This window comes from Nyctereutes procyonoides, unplaced genomic scaffold (genome assembly GCF_905146905.1).
Source record: "Nyctereutes procyonoides isolate TBG_1078 unplaced genomic scaffold, NYPRO_anot_genome, whole genome shotgun sequence".
Classification (NCBI taxonomy): Eukaryota; Metazoa; Chordata; class Mammalia; order Carnivora; family Canidae; genus Nyctereutes; species Nyctereutes procyonoides.
Window position 1 is genome coordinate 26,808,943 of NW_026575020.1, and position 16,499 is coordinate 26,825,441.

General features: G+C 43.3%; 1 protein-coding gene across 1 annotated transcript in view; it reads left to right on the forward strand.

Annotated features, from left to right (window-relative positions):
* Positions 1 to 16,499, forward strand: part of NXN (nucleoredoxin) — a 153,754-nt gene that overhangs the window by 21,318 nt on the left and 115,937 nt on the right. The gene's annotated exons all lie outside the window — the stretch shown is intronic.

The window sequence follows — 16,499 nt, forward strand, 5'->3', positions numbered from 1 at the left end:
AATCACCAACAAACAGCACAGAAATGTGAAAAATGTGGTACTCAACAGACCATGCAGAGGACCCTTGGTTACAGTACGAGCTGAAACAAGGAGGCAGCATGCTGCCTAATTTGACCTCTGCTGGGACATGTGTGACAGGTGATTCAGATTTTTCACCCGTGCATGTCTGAGACTGACTACAAAGGTGTCACTAGATCGATTTGAGGGTTACAAATACATTTGAGTAAATAGGCAAATTTATAAATATGGAAATCATGAATTATGATTGACTGAACCTCTTTTTCCAATATATCGTGCTAAACATGCAGAGCTATAATGTAAAATTGCTTGGCTTTAGGGCCCATGCCTTCAGCAAGTTCCTTTATTTCCACCACCTTTTAAATTGTGTGATTATAAAAAAAATTAGAAAATACAAATTTGCAAAAGGAAACATGCTGAAGATCATTCAGATTTCACCAACCAGGTATCATTATTTATAACATTTTGGTGCCTATCTTTCTGGAGTTTTTTTTTCCACGCAAATATATACTTGTCTGTATTCTCACTCACCTTATAGATGTCTGTGCATAAATATGTTTAAAACAAAATTCAGGGGCATCTGGCTGTCTCAGTGAAGTATGCGACTCTTGAGATGGTTGTGAGTTCTAGCTCCATGTTGGGTGTAGAGATTACTTAAAAATAAAACTTAAAAAAAATTAGTATCATACCATACTTAACTGTTACGCAATCTGCATTTTGCAGTCCCTCGTTGCTGGAACCTAACATGAGAAGTAGGAGTGAATGGTGAGGGATGAGGCTGGATGGGCAAGTAGGGGGTAGAAAATGAAGGGACATTAGAGAGCAGGACTGTGTTCTGATGGGAGCCACTGATGGGTCCTAAGAAGGGACCTTCCATAATCAGATAACCATTGTAGCCATGTAGACAACAGACTTGAGGGAAAGAGACCAGAGCCATGCTGTCTAGTAGGTTCTAGCCATGTGTGACAGGGAGTACCTTGAAATGTGGCTGATCCTAGTTGAGTTGTGCCATGTTAAATATATACCAGTTATCAGAGATGTGGTACCAAAAAAAGCATGTAAGCTATCTCGTTAATACTTTTTTATTTTTATTTTTATTTTTATTTATTTTTTGTTGTTAATACTTTCTTTTTAAAATATCAATTGCATGTTGGAACAATAATTTCACCTGTTTTACTTTTTAGTGGCTACTAAAAAATTTTAAATTGCATGTTGACTGTCCTGATAAAACCCATTGTAAGTTGAAGATATCATAAGTTGAAAATGCATTTAGTACACTTACCCTGCCAAATATAGCTGAGCCTGGCCTTCCTTAAACATGCTTAGAACACTTATATTGGGCTACAGTTGGGCAAAATCATCTAACACCAAGCCTGTTTTATTTAAAAGTGTTGACTATCTCATGTAATTGATTACTGAAAACCAATTTACTACTGAAAGTAAAAATCAATGGTTGTATGAGTGCAGAATGGTTTGTTCACCCTAATGATTGGGTGGCTGGCTGGGAGCTGGAACTCACTGCCCCCGCCCTGCCTCATGAGAGAGGATGCATCATATATTGCCAGCACAGGAGAAGATCAAAATTTGGGGTATGATTCCACAGAATGTGTATCGCTTTCGCATGATTGTACAGTCAAAAAATCAAAATAATCTTAAGTCAGGAACCATCCATATTTCTAGTGGATAGCAGTGGATCGAAGGGGAAGATGGTGAGGGAACTACACAGGGTTGTGGTGATAGGATATGAGGGAGGGAGTGGGTCTGAGAAGCATTTGGAGATACAACCCATGGCCGTGTCCCAACTTTGGAGGCTGCCGTGGACCGAAGAAATACCATGGAGACACCACAGGCTCTGTTCCAGACCACTGCCATAAAGCAAGTCAAATGAAGTTTTTCATTTTTCTTTTTTTTTTTTTTTAAGACTTTATTTATTCATGAGAGACACACAGAGAGAGAGGCAGACACAGGCAGAAGAAGCAGGCTCCATGCAGGGAGCCCAACGTGGGACTCAATCCTGGGTCTCCAGGATCAGGCCCTGGGCTGAAGGCAGCGCTAAACCACTGAGCCACCCAGGCTGCCCATATTCTAAATCTTTTGTTGTCATTTCAACAATCTTCACAGTATCTTAACCAGGGGTAGAGTCCATCTCAAGAAACCACTTTCTTAAAAAAACAAAACAAAACAAAACACTTTCTTTACTCAGCCACAAGAAAAACTCTTCATCCATTAGTTTTATCATAAGATTGCAGCAATTCAAATATAACAATATTGGAAAAGCTTGAAAAACTGCAAGAATTGCCAAAATGTGACAGAGACACAAAGTAAGCAGATGCTTTTGGAAAAACGGCACTGAATGATTTGACACAGGCTTACCACAAACCTTCAATTATTAAAAAATACACTATCTGCGAAGCGCAGTAAAATGAGGCACACCTGTATTTATGTCCTCCCAAATGTATGTGTTGAGCCTTAGCCCCCAGTGTGATGGTGTTTGGAGATGGGGCCTTTAGAAGGTAATTAGGTTTCGATGAGGTCATGAGATGGGGCCCTCATCATGGAATCAGTGCCCTCAAGAGGAGGTCAGAGGAGCTTGCTCTCCCCACATCCCCATATGAGACAGTGGTCTGTAAACCAGGAAGAGAGCTCTCTCACCCAATACTGAATCTACCAGAACTTTGATTTTGGATTTCCCAGCCTCTAGAACTGCGAGAAATCAATGTGCTGTTAAAGTCACCCAGTCTTCCAGTGTTTTGTTAATGACAGGCTCAGACAGGAGGGAGTTAGTGGTATCCAGGTATGTCAGCAGCTGAGAGGGAGGGACATGGGAGGAGATTGGTTTGGGGGTGGGGAGGCTAGGGAGAGTAAAAGCCTATAGAGATGTTTTGTTGTCTGTGGAGAGGTAGATCTGTACCTCAGAAAGGCCTATGAGTCACCAGCAAATAAAGCAGGAAAGAGACTGAGCTTTCCAGAGGATGTGTGGACAGAGAAGGTGGCCTGAGGGCAGGTCCTGTGGTGCACCAGCAGGGATCTGGGGACAGGATAGCAGAGGAACAGAGACGGGAGTGGTGGTGGTGTGCAGTGTGTGTCACAGGAGTGTGGGTCACAGAGCCAAGGGAAGGGTGTCACAGAGCAGGTGAGCAACTAGTTGTATGAACATGAAATGTAAGAAAAGTTTGAAAAGTACCACTTGATTTATAAATTTAGGCAGGGTGCTCTAAATCTTTTTAGCATAAGCAATTTTTATGCTTTATTATTGTGAATAACAATACTTAACATCCTATACCATTTATTTTGTGCCAGGCACAGCACTACAGGCTTCATACAACGGCCCCATGGGGCACCTACTGTTCTTACTCCCATTGCACAGATGAGGATACTGAGACACAGAGCCATGAGACCCAGAGTCATAGAGTAAATGCCCCCTGCAGGGCTTCAGTACCCACAATTTGACCTAAACTTTTTTGCAACTTCCACACTTGCCCTGGCAAGAAGTGGGGCACTATCCTTTCAGGCTTAGTCGTGAGTCTCTTAGACCACACAAAAAAACCTAGCCTTCCTTTAGTTCTGGCCTTGTGGGAGCAATGGTGATGGATGGCAAATAGTGGAGAATTCTGCATTCCAGTGCGCTGAGGTCAGTGCATGCGTGAGCTGAGTAGCTCCGGTTTTAGGGCTCAGCCTTTGCTCCTGGGACAGCCTGGCTTCTTCCATCTATGCTTCTGAGTGGATGAGCCTCCACTTCCTGGGTGCCTTCTGGCTCTTGACGGCGCTGTGCCTGTCGTTTGCTTCTTCCCATCCTTCCTGACCTTATGGCCATTGCACTAAAGAATCCACGGGACCCCAGGCCCAGGGCAGGGTGGCAGGGCAGACGTAGCCCATCCCTCTGGACCAGGACTGGCTTTACCGTGAGGAATGCTGCCCCCACCCCCCAGCCCTGCCCAGATTCATGCCTGAGGTTTTACTGCTTTCCTTCACTTCCATACATGGAAACAGGGTTGCCAGCCTCTGCTGCAAGAGTGCCTGTAAGCAGGAGGTTTGTTTCCCCACAGCTGACAGACACCCCTCGGCTCACATTTTAAAAATGTATTTATTGAAAAAGACTCTGGATTTAACCACCTCTGTCTGCAGAAAGAGAACTTGACCATCTCCTCAGAGAGAATAGGCAGTGGAAACTGCAGTCTGGTTCCTAAGTACTGTGGTTACACTTATCTCCAACATTGTGATTGTTAGAAAGTTCTAATCTCGTGAGTGATAAGCTTGTAAATCTTAAAATAAGGAAATAAACTTTTGGGGGAGAAGAGATAGATTTTATAAACATTTCTGTATGTGTGTGTATGAACATATATTAGCATGTGTACATTTCTGTCACTGATTTAAGAAAAGAGTATCTGAGGAGGACAAACCAAAATGTAGTAGTGCTCTGCTGAAATAAATGAAGCACTAAACACAACCCGACCCTGGGCAGTTTTAGTAATAGACCTAAAATTGCCCAGCAGCCTGCTGATGTGTCTTTTCAAAGGACTTCTTTGGATCTGCTGAGGAAATGCTTTTTTATAATGCATAGTACAGGGTTCTACCCATTGTACTTGGCTTTTGCTTCACAGACAATGATTGGGCCATGTAAGAGACTTCTAGAAAGTGATCGTTGACAACAGTGAATGTTAAAGTCCTTTTGGGAAATCATGAATGTATATTTTTCTTTTTTTTAAGATTTATTTTAGAGAGAGTGAGTGCAAGTGGGGGTGGGGTAGAGGGTGAGACTCTTCAAGCAGACTCCCTGATGAGCAAAGAGCCCAAAGGCTTGATCTCATGACCTGAGCTGAAACCAAGAGTCAGACATTTAACTGACTGTCTCCCCCTAACTCCCAGGCATCCCATTAACGTATATTTCTTATGGAGCCCTTTTTATTGGTTTGGTGTGTAATTTGCTGGTCCTCTTGTGCCAAAATTATATTGTCTCATTCTTTTCTATGCTACCATCTTAGTTGTGTATAGTTCTTTGGATATGTTTTGCTGGATTTTCTTTGTAATCTGCCTCACATCTCTGAAATTTATGAAGAGTGGAATCTGAATTATTTAAAAGCTGTAATTCAAGATTGTAAAATTCTGGAAGCATATGACAAGCTCTGGTTTTGTTTTGGGGAGCCAGGGTGAGAAAATTGCTACTGGCCCAACTTTTTGCTTGGCCTACCTTCCCCTCAAATCACTGTACCTGCCTTAGATTAGATCTTAAAAATAAAATCACACCTTCTAGTCCTTTCTTGTCATGATTTATTTAGAGCTGAAAATAGCAAACCTTAAGCTTCTTGATCTCTGTCCTTGCCCCCTTCCCCCACCGGATCTCTTTCTTTAATTGTATAAAAAGATTTTGAAATTCTTCCTTGAATTTTTTCTGCCTCAAGGGAAAGGGGTGAATTGGCACCAACTTTATTGCTGGAGCCCAGCGATGTTGATCTGAATTCCCTCTCTTGCTCTTTTGCTAGTTAAAAGATTCCCTGCTGTGACAGATGGATGTGTATTCAGAGGGCATTGAATTTGTAAGGTGGATGGAACTGCCTTCTGAGTTAAAGGGGTTCTTTTAAGCAATCCTTCTTTCCCTTCTTTTTAAAAGAATGGTTTCTCAAGCATCAGGCTGTCATCAGCCTACTAGTTGTTTTGCCTCCAAGCAGGACGGATACTTGGGGCAAATTACTTCTGGCTGTTGAGCTATTTGGTTTCAGCGTTATCTACCCAGAAGCTGCTGGCCAAACGGCTGTTATCAAGAGGTGTTGGGCCTGAGAATGAGGTTGTGTCTGCCTGCGCCAGCCTCTGATGCTGCTACCAGGCTGGATCTCAGGGGGCTGGAGGGCCCTCACTTTGCTGTCCTTCTCCAGATTGAGGAAAGAAGTAGTGCTAGCAAAGGAGGCCTACGGAGAGGAGACTTCATCTCTGTTCTTCCTGTTCGGAAGTGTAGCTCCCATATTCTTGTAGGGAATACACTTCTCAACCTCAGCGTGCACTACAGAGAGGCGGGGAATGGCGTTGGTACGAAGTGCTGATAGATTTGCCTGAAATGCTTATTCCGAGTGAAACATCAAGTAGTAATTTTTCAACCCTGACCGATATTCAGAGTTGACTGGGAGCTTGAAAAAATGCCTATTACCAGTGCTTGTGGCTGTTATGTTCTCAGCATATACCATAGTGCCTGGGACATAGGACATGCACTATATAAAATTAATTGAATCCATGGAACCACATTCTGCTTGACCATGATGTCTAAGGAAAGTGAGTGGGTACATTCTCACAGTCAGTCATTCATACAGAGTCCAGAGTAGCTGTAAGATGTAGCCTTTCCCATATGAGATGGTTGTGCAGCTCTGGTCCGTCTCAGGCCCTGATGATTTTTAGTGTTAAAATGCTTTTAGATCACCACTATACTCAGGTATCTAGTGCTTTGTGATCTAGAATGAGACACACAGGTGAAGGTGATGCTGAGAATAAATAATTATAATAAGGGTAAGACTTAGAGCTTTTGTTTATTGGATGTGCACTCTGCCACATCCACTCTGCCTAAGTGTTTTGTATGTATTTATTTAAATTCTCACATTGATACAGGCAGGCCAGTTCTGAGGACCCAGTGTGGGTCCCACAGGACCAGCCAGAAGGGTCCTTGGCTTCACAGAGGATGGAAATCAAACACAAGCCGAGAGGAAGTAAGAACAGAGTTTATTGAAGACCTAGGGAGAGCAGGGGCACCTGGGTGGCTCAGTTGGTTAAATGTCTGTCTTGGGCTCAGATCATGACCTCTGGGTCCTGGGATTGGGCCCTGAGTCAGGCTCTCTGCTCATCTGGGAGTTGGCTTCTCCCTCTGCCTCTGTGATCTCTCTCTCTCTTTCTCTCTCTCTCTCAAATAAATAGTGAAGACCTAGGGAGAGCAGATATAGACAGAACATCTGGGAGACTCAGAAAGGAAAAGGAGCATGAGTCTTGTCTTTGCTTTGGGTCTGGAGTTTTTATTGGGACGGTGCTCTGGTGTCATGTCCTCCCAGGCATCTAGGAATAGGTTGAACAGAGATGAGTGTTCAGGTGTCATCCAGAAGTCATTATGCCCTGGAGCCAGGGGGGCTTGCTTCAAGGTGTTTGGAGTCCATGGTCTTGAAAAACATTCATGAGGACCTCACTGGATACTCCTTAGATATTATCTATTGTGTTTGAAGACTCCAAAGAAATCATTAATTCCTTGGCCTTTACAAGGTGGACATTCATTAAGACATGTGTGAGGTAGGGGTGCAGGTCCTAGCAAGTTTGAAGCAGGAAAAGAAGTAAAGGAGAAAAACTGCTTTTTCTTTCACAATGTCTTTGCGGGTTCCCTGTCTCAACATAATCTCCAAGGGAGGCACTACTGAAGTAAGTAGTTTTGCCAGTCACGCTGATAAGTGGTTGAGCCAGTATTTGAACTTGGCCCCCTGACGCCAGAACCTGCCCCTGCGGCTGTGCTGATCTGCTGATAACTGATGAGGACTGTCACATGGAAGTTTCTTCCAAAGGCAGAGCACCATGATAGGAAGTACTTACTACATGTGCTGCCTTGTTTAATTTTCACAAGAACCTATGAAGTAGGTGCTGTTACCCCCATTTCATAGTTGAGGAAACTGAGGTCCAGAGAGATGAAAAGGGGACCTCACAGAGCTAGTAAGTGGCAGATTCACCTAGTCACATTTTTAAGGCTCATTTGGGAAGCAAATATGGCCTCTGTCTTTGGCAGGAATCTCTCAGCTGGGATATTATTAGAGATAAGGTAGGCTAGAGTCTTGAGCACACCAAACATGGACTCTTCGAATAGGGAAAATTGACATGAGTGGTTGAAACATTCAGTTCTCAGGAGATGGCCTTCAGGCACAGAGAATCCATCTACCCCTTGTCTTTTAGTTAACCCAGCTCCCCCAGACACAAACACACACACACACACAATCTCTCCCTACCCCAGGAAAGAATGTCTATGGCAGCAAAGAAAGAGCCCTTTGAGCAGCTAACAGGGTGAAAACAGCCAATGTCCCAGGACCCCAGGGACATTTCCAGCCTGTGGTTTGCTGACCTAACCCAAAGGGGCTGCTGATTGGCTGATCATCTCCGAAAGGTTAGCATTTCTATGAAAGGGCACAATTGACAAGATTCTAGAGGAAAAAAAGGTAGAAAAAAAAAAAACAAAAAAAAAGTCACTTGAGAGATACGTAGTGGTAGCAAATGGGAGAAGGCTGCCCCTGACACCTGAGTGTGCGCAGAGGTGTTGGGGTAGCTGTGTGCTCTGTGGCCCCTGTGGCCCAGGAGGCACTTGTGCTGGACCCCTTCCTTGATTTGTTATATTGGGGGAGAACGCCCATACCCTTAGTATCCACTTTCATTGTTTAACTTCTGACTGTAATCGGCAAAACACTTATTTATTCCCTAGGGTTCCTCTGAGACCTACTTGGGATTGCTGTCAGGCCATGCACAGATACCTATTGTCACCTAACCGCATGGAGCACTTCGGGAATTTCTACATGGACCTTCTTTGTGTATTTAGGAAACATAGGAATCATCTCTTCCACAAAGAAACATGCTCTTTGCCCATTTTTTCTAGAATCATACATACTTTCTCATGTGTTTTCTACCATGTCCTAACCTTTGGTAGAGATTTAGGAGTAAAGCATAATTTGGTTTTGCTTCAGCTCCATCCCATGTGGAGGTAATAATAGGGAATCGCAGGCCTGGGGTGAATTGGTGAGAGCATCCTTCATCTCAAAGGAGTAGCGATGCTGGAATGCAGATCTGGTGGTTGAATCTTCCAAAATGTTTACAAAATGTGGGATCTTCCAATTTCTAACTAAAATTAACTAATTAAAATTTAAAATGTGTCAAGTGATACATCTAAGGGCCTGGTGTGATCCTTGGGTCACCTCTTGGGGATTTTGGCCTTAAGGGCTGCCAGTGGTGCAGCAACTCCTATGGCTGTGCTGTTTGTACCTGGCAACCTGTAGGGCATCTGTAGGTGGGGAGTTTTGCACAGGGAGGCCCTTGGAGCATTCGGGACTATGAAGCACATGGTTTCCAGGGAGTTTATGGTCTTCTTACAGAGGAAAAGCCCTACCTGGATCAGAGAAGCAATGAGAAAGAGAGAAGATGGCATTCAGCCATGTAGAACTGTGTAGAATGAGTTGGAAGGTAAGCCTGGGTCCCCTTGGAGCGGGCAGAGAAACTAGGACTTGCTGTGGCCCAGAAGGGGAGGGGAGAATGACATTTCAGGCAGGGTTCCCAGTGTGAGCTCAAAAGTGGTCATAACACATACTGTCTCCATAGCACTTGACTATCTTCAGAGCGCTTTCAGCAGTGTGTATTCCTGACCACAGGCCTGCGAGATGAGGGAAGATGTGCCTGCTAGGGACTGAGCACTGTACTGCTGCTTTGCAGACTCGTTTCCGTGTTCCTCGCAAAACAAACCTGTGAGGTGGGTGGTGGTAACCCATTTTTTTCAAGTGAGTAAATAGAGGCCCAGAGAAGCAAAGGGTTTTACCCAAGCCATGCAAATGAGCAAGTGACCTCAGGCCTGCCCCAAAACCAACCTCCTCCTATCATAAAAATGTTCTGGTCCAGAGAGCTATCAAAGTCAGACTAGGCACTCGAACCTGGGTCCTGAGAGGGCCTGAGGTGGAGGTACTTTCTGGGAGTAGAGGCATAGAAGTCTGCACTGAGGGTGGGGTTGGAGAAGCAGGCTAGAAAGTTTACCCTGAATGTATGATGATTTAAGCAACCATTAAAGGGTTTTGAACAGAGGCAAGAGATGATGATTGTGGTATTTAAGGAAAATTATTCTAGTACGATTTTGTTGGAGAACTAGAGGGGCAGAGCAGCCTGGGAGGCTAATGAGAGGATGCGGGCCAGGGTGGTGACAGAGGGCATAGCTTGTCACAGAAACTTGTCGCAGGACTGAAGCCTTGAGAAAAACGGTTTTCAGCCCCTCTGGCGCTTCCACAAGTACTTTAAAGAGAAATGCTCGCTGTTACAGATCACTGGTATGTTGTTGATTACTGAGGCAACCATTCCTAGAGTTCTCTGGTGAGCCCTTTGGGCATCTGACTCCATTTTAGAAAAATCCATTTTCGTTTTGCACCCAATTTTCTCTTCTCCATGTGTTTCACAGTTGGTAGGTGGTTTGTTATTGTTGGTTTTAAAATTTCCTCCAGTGCGGCCCTTGCCTGAAAGAAAACACTGACCCTGTTGGCCACAATTTAAAATTTTTTGACCTCTGCCCAAGCAGAGGTTTTTCTATTCAGTTTCTAAGATTGAGGAATATGAACTCGGTGGGAATCCCCAAACCTCGGTGTTTTTGAGGTGGGAATGAGAAAAGGGGCCTTTTTCCCTTCCTGCCTCTCTCTACCTTTGCCCCGCTGACTGGTGTGCTTGCAGAGAGACTTTTCCAGCACCCGATAATTTGTCAGAGATGAAATAAAAAGGATCTGGTCACTTTTATTTTATTTATTTATTTTTTATCTATCTATGATAGTCACACAGAGAGAGAGAGAGGCAGAGACACAGGCAGAGGGAGAAGCAGGCTCCAAGCACCGGGAGCCCAACGTGGGATTCGATCCCGGGTCTCTAGGATTGCGCCCTGGGCCAATCCGCCAAACCGCTGCACCACCCAGGGATCCCCCACTTTTATTGACTGATTGGTTGTAAGCTCTGTGCCTAATGTGAGGCTTTCAGTCATGACCCCAAGATCCAGAATCTTGTGCTCTACCATCCAAGCCAGCCAGGTGCCCTGGATCTGGTCACTTTTAGTTATTTGAAACAAATAAGCAACAAAAACTTACCATGCTTTTGGCCCTTGGCCATCTGTTTCATGGAAAGAGCCTTCCTGTTGCCCAAAGTGGAACTACTGGCTGAAGCAAAGTGAAGCAAAGTGAACACAGTGAGAGGAGTCATCATGTTGACATGAACACAAAGCAAGGCCTTTGCAGCTGACAGGAAGATAATGACTTTTGGAGGCGGTCTTTTTGGAGGTAGATACAGGAAAGGGTCTGTATCAAGTTTAAGCTTTAAAGTCAGAAGTATATTTAATCTTCTTGGAGTTTGGGGCTAATACAAGATTGGAACATAAATCACTGAGATTACAAGCTTTCCTTATAAAAGTTTGAGCAAGTAATATAGCTGGCAATATATGTATATATGTGTGTGTATATATATGTATATATATATGTACACATATATATAATTTTAATTGGAAGAGTTATCGAGTGAAATGACTTTTTTTAAATTTTATGTTTTATTGTGGTAGAATATACATAATAATTTACCATGTAGCTATTTTTAAGTGTACAGTGCAATGGCATTAGGTACATTGACATTGTTGTGCAACTGTCACCACCATCCATCTCGACCTTTCTTGTCTTACTCACCTGAAACTCTTTACCTATTATTTTTTTTTTAAGATTTTTAAAATTTATTCATGAGAGACACGAAAGAGAGAGAGAGAGAGAGAGAGAGAGAGAGAGAGAGAGAGGCAGAGACACAGGCAGAGGGAGAAGAAGGCTCCATGCAGGGAGCCTGACGTGGGACTCGATCCAGGGTCTCCAGGATCAGGCCGCGGGCTGAAGGTGGTGCTAAACCGCTGAACCACCCAGGCTGCCCAACTCTTTACCTATTAAACAATAATTCCTCATTCCCTCTTCTTGGCATCAACCATTCTACTTTTCTCTTTCTATACATTTGACTTATGTAGGAATTTCATTTAAGAGGAGCCACACAGTACTTGTCTTTTTGTGTCTGACTTCTTTCATTTCATGTAATGTCTTCAGGGCCTATCCCTGTTGTATTGTAGCACGTGTCAGATTTTCCTTCATTTGTCTGGCTAACACTGCATTGTATGTGTATACCACATTTTGCTTATCTATTCATCTGTCCGTAGACAGGGAGGTAGATTTTAAGGTCTCTTCCAACTTTGTGGTTTTATGATTTTTCTCTTGCAACCTCATTTGTTTTCTGCCCATAAAATAGGACTGCCAATTATGGATTTTGGGGGTGGGGATTATTTTAAAATTTGTTAGTAATATTCTTTTGAAGAAAGATATATAATTTGATGACAAGGTGTTACTTATTTTCAATGCCTGAAGGGTGGAAAAAGTGTGTAAGCTCTGGAGAGCAGACCCACCTGTGGGTGAGTGCTCAGGGCCTTGCCAGGGAGTCCTTTCTATTTTTCCATTGTGATCTCAGAATCCTCTGGTTGGTAGATCTCCTTCGAGCCTCCATGTCCCTGCCTGTGACTTTTCTCTGGATGTTCCTGAACAGAGATAGTCAATATGGAGTTAGGAGTCTGTAGTCCACAGGGTAACTTCATGCAGGACACGTATCTCAGTTGAAAGACTTAAAATTCACAAACATTTTAGTCAAGAGAGAATAACGATGCCTGAGAAGGAGCTAACCCTAATATTTACCTTGAGAAACTGACAGGTTATTTAAACGTAGTGAAATATGTTGGCATAGAGAAGGGAGGGTAGAGTCTCAAGCCTATCTTCCCTGTAGAAAATCCAAGGAGGCAAACACAGGCTATAAATTTATGGCTATGCTATGGAGTCCTGTTTTTAAGGGTTCTGGAAAACTTGCTGGGTTGTTGTAAGATAAGGCAAACTGTAAGATGCCAATCCTGAGTAGTAAGGAGACTTGTCTGGGTGATAGGTTCATGAGGGGAGCTGCCTTTGACCTTAGCAGAATTGATTTTTGGCATCTCTACTGTTGTATGTAAGGTTGCCCAAGGCTCTTTTTTCTTCATTTTCCCAAAACATCTATTGGGATACTTTTATCTTTCAATAGTAATGCAGGATCATTGTAGAAAATTAGAAAATACAAAAAAGTGTATGGGGGGGGATAAAATCATGTATCAGCCCCTTTTCCTGTGTATTTGTATTTCCATGTAAGAATATATTCTTCTAACAGATGATCTCTAATAGTTGCATGGTATCCCACTGTATAAATATGCCATGCTTTATTTAACAATTTCCTATTATGGGAAACTTAGGCCAATTCCAAATTTTGCTATAATAGTGCAGGCATAAACTTGGTTTTGGTTATTTTTGTTGTTGTTGTTAAGATTTTATTTATTTACTTGAGAGAGAGAGAACATGCATGAGCAAGCATGAGCCGGCAGAGGGAGAGGGAGAAACAGGCTCCCTGCTCAACAGGGCTCAATCCCAGGACCCTGAGATCATGACCTGAGCTGAAGGCAGACATCTAACTGACTGAGCCACCCAGGCGCCCCATAAACTTGGTTTTATGTACATCTTTGTGTGTGTCTTTGGTTGTTTTCACAGAATAAATCTCTAAGAAGAACTGCTGGGTCAAAGATTCTATTATATCTTTAGCTATTCTTCCCCTTTCATTTGTTCTAGCCTCAGTTTCTTTCTTTTTTTTCTTTAGAGAGAGAGCGCATGAGAGCAAGCATGGGGGTGCGGGGGAATGAGGGGGGAGAAGCAGAGGAAGAGGGCCAGAGTCTTAAGCAGGTTCCACACCCAGTGCAGAGCCTGATGCAGGGCTCAATCTGATCATGACCAATCCGATCATGACCTGAGCTGAAATCAAGATTTGGACATTTAACTGAGCCACATAGGCGCACCTCTTTCCTCAGTTTCATCTCCTTTGACCTTCTTTTAATTTCTTTTGGCTTTCCCTGTTGTCTTTTTATTGTTCCTTTTAGTTCTATAGTATTGGCTCTGTTTTTTATTTCCTTTAAATGGATCTTGTAAAAAATGCAAGTGCATTTTTAGTTTTCTTACAGTATTTCTTCATTTTATTCAGCTCTCTCTTTTTAAACATTTTGGCTTGAAAACAAGCATGCATTTTCCACATTTTTCTTCTGTTTCCAGTGGTCTACTCTTTGTATCTTAAATGCAACATTTTGCTGTTGTGTTGTAGAATCTTTCTGGAAGTTTCATACTTTATTTGTCCTTGAATAAAGTTTTGTCAGGCCCTATATTAAGGGCCTGACAAAAGGCTACATCTGTATAAGGCCACAGATGGGGCTTATAATTTCAACTTGGGTCTCCTCTGTCTGCCTTGTTGCTGACAGAGCCCCTTTCAGATCTTAGGATTGTTAATACAAAGTTATGTGCTATCTTAGCTCTTCAGTATCCTCATGGGAGGGGGGAAGATGCTGGACACACGGGCAGTTCTATCAGGGAACGTCTCTGTTCTTTTTCTTCTGTGTTGGTTGAAGTTGTTGAGATGGGGTCAACTTTATGCTCAGATTTTGTTCTTTCTTCCTTCCTGCTTGCTGTCAGCTGAGACTGTGGCCAGCCCACCAGTTTGTCACATCTCTGCCGTAGACACTGCACCTCTGCTGTCTGACCTCCCATCCCGTGCTTTTCCGATAGCACTTTCTAGAGCAATAAACAGTCCCAGTGAGATCCTTATTCTGTATCTCCGGCCACTCTTGTCCTCTAGCACTTGCCCTTCCAAATAAGAAGTCATTAGTGGGGTTGTACCAGGGTCTCTTTCACTTAATCTCTCTATACTGCTGCTACTTGGGAGGGCAATTGCAATTTTAGCCTTGGTAGCCTTTTCAAATTTGGTCCCAGCTACACTATTTATATCTGGCAGCTATTCCTTTTCCTTCCTTCGTGTCCTTCTACCAAGCATAAAACTTCTGGGTTATTATTTAGTGAAGAGAGGCTAACCTATAAGCTGACATGGATCCCTCTGTTGTTTTTCCGCTGGGTGCAGCATTTTTCTTCCCTTGTTGGCCTGCTGCTGAGTGCTGCTCTGGGCTATGTGACTTCAAAGCCATTTCTCCAGAGGTAGCTATCCTTAAACTAAAACTAAAACGAAAGACATTTCTGAGCTCTTTTAATAATAATAATAATAATAATAATAATAATAATAATACACCCTGTGAATTCCCTGCTTTTCATGTGGTTCCTAGCCTCCCTCCCTACAGCATGACCTGTTCTGGGCTGCCAGCTCCAATTCCTTTGATGTCTGTCTCCAGGATACCTCGCTGGAATCTGTACAGAGAAGAGTGAAATTGTCTGGTGTAAGTGTGTTGAGGGGGTGAAGAGGGGTGGGGGGGGTAGGTAGGGAAAGACCCCCATAACTTTGTGTATGTGTTGGGAAGGAAATGAGGCTTAACTGGCAATAATCCTGGACAGACATATGTTATTCTTGATTATGGTGAATATTTCAGTTTTTCTTTCCTTTTCACTGCACCACTCCCCCAAGCTTTCCCCTAAACTGTGACTTCCATATTTATTGTGTTCTGATTGTTATCTGGTGGTTTTCTTGAGGTATTTGTTTTGTTTTTTTAAATTGTATTTATTTATTCATGAGCAACACAGAGAGAGAGGCAGAGGGAGAAGCAGGCTCCATGCAGGGAGCCCAATTGCAGGACTCGATACCCGGACCCAGGGACCCTGAGCCAAAGGCAGACGCTCAACTGCTAAGCAACCCAGGCATCCCTTGAGGTATTTGTTCTTTTTTTTTTTTTTTTTTTAAGATTTTATTTATTTATTCATGAGAGACACACAGAGAGAGAGAGAGAGAGAGGCAGAGACACGGGCAGAGGGAGAAGCAGGCTCCATGCAGGGAGCCCGATGTGGGACTCGATCCCGGGTCCCCAGGATCACACCCTGGGCCTAAGGCCGATGCTAAACCGCTGAGCCACGCAGGCGTCCCGAGGTATTTGTTCTTTCCTGAGTTCTTCCTCTGGCCATTTCCCTCTCTGGAATGCCTGGACTCTTCTTTCAGTCATGCCACCTTTCCCCTCCCACCCCTTTTTAAATTTTTTTTTCTTATTACAGAGAATATAAAATTTATACAGTGGTGGACAGACAACTTCGTGAACCCACATACACCGATCGTCCAGCTGCAACAATAGCTCACAGCCAGGCTTTGTTTCATCTGTTTCCTCTGCCACCCTACTTCTTCACTTCCCCTCTGTTATTTTGAAGCATTCTCAACATCCTAACATTTCAGCCATAAATATTTGCATATGAGCTATAAAAGGTTAGGATTTGAGAAATAACTAATACTGTTATTGCATCCCCCAAATTAATAATTACTTAATAACTTCAAATATTAAGTCAGTGTTCAGATATTCCATATTTTTAAAAAGATCTTATTTATTTATTTATTTATTTATTTATTTATTTATTTATTTATTTATTTATTTATTTGAGAGAGAGAGGGAAAGCACAAGTAGGGGGCAGAGGGAGAAGTGGGCTCCCCGTTGAGCATGGAGCCTGATGTGAGGTGTTTTTTTTTTTTTGTTTGTTTGTTTTTGTTTATGATAGTCAGAGAGAGAGAGAGAGAGAGAGAGAGAGAGAGCGAGAGAGGCAGAGACATAGGCAGACTGCATGCACCGGGAGCCCGACGTGGGATTCGATCCCGGGTCTCCAGGATCATGCCCTGGGCCAAAGGCAGGCGCTAAACCGCTGTGCCACCCAGGGATCCCTGATGTGAGGTTTGATCCCAGGACTCTGGGA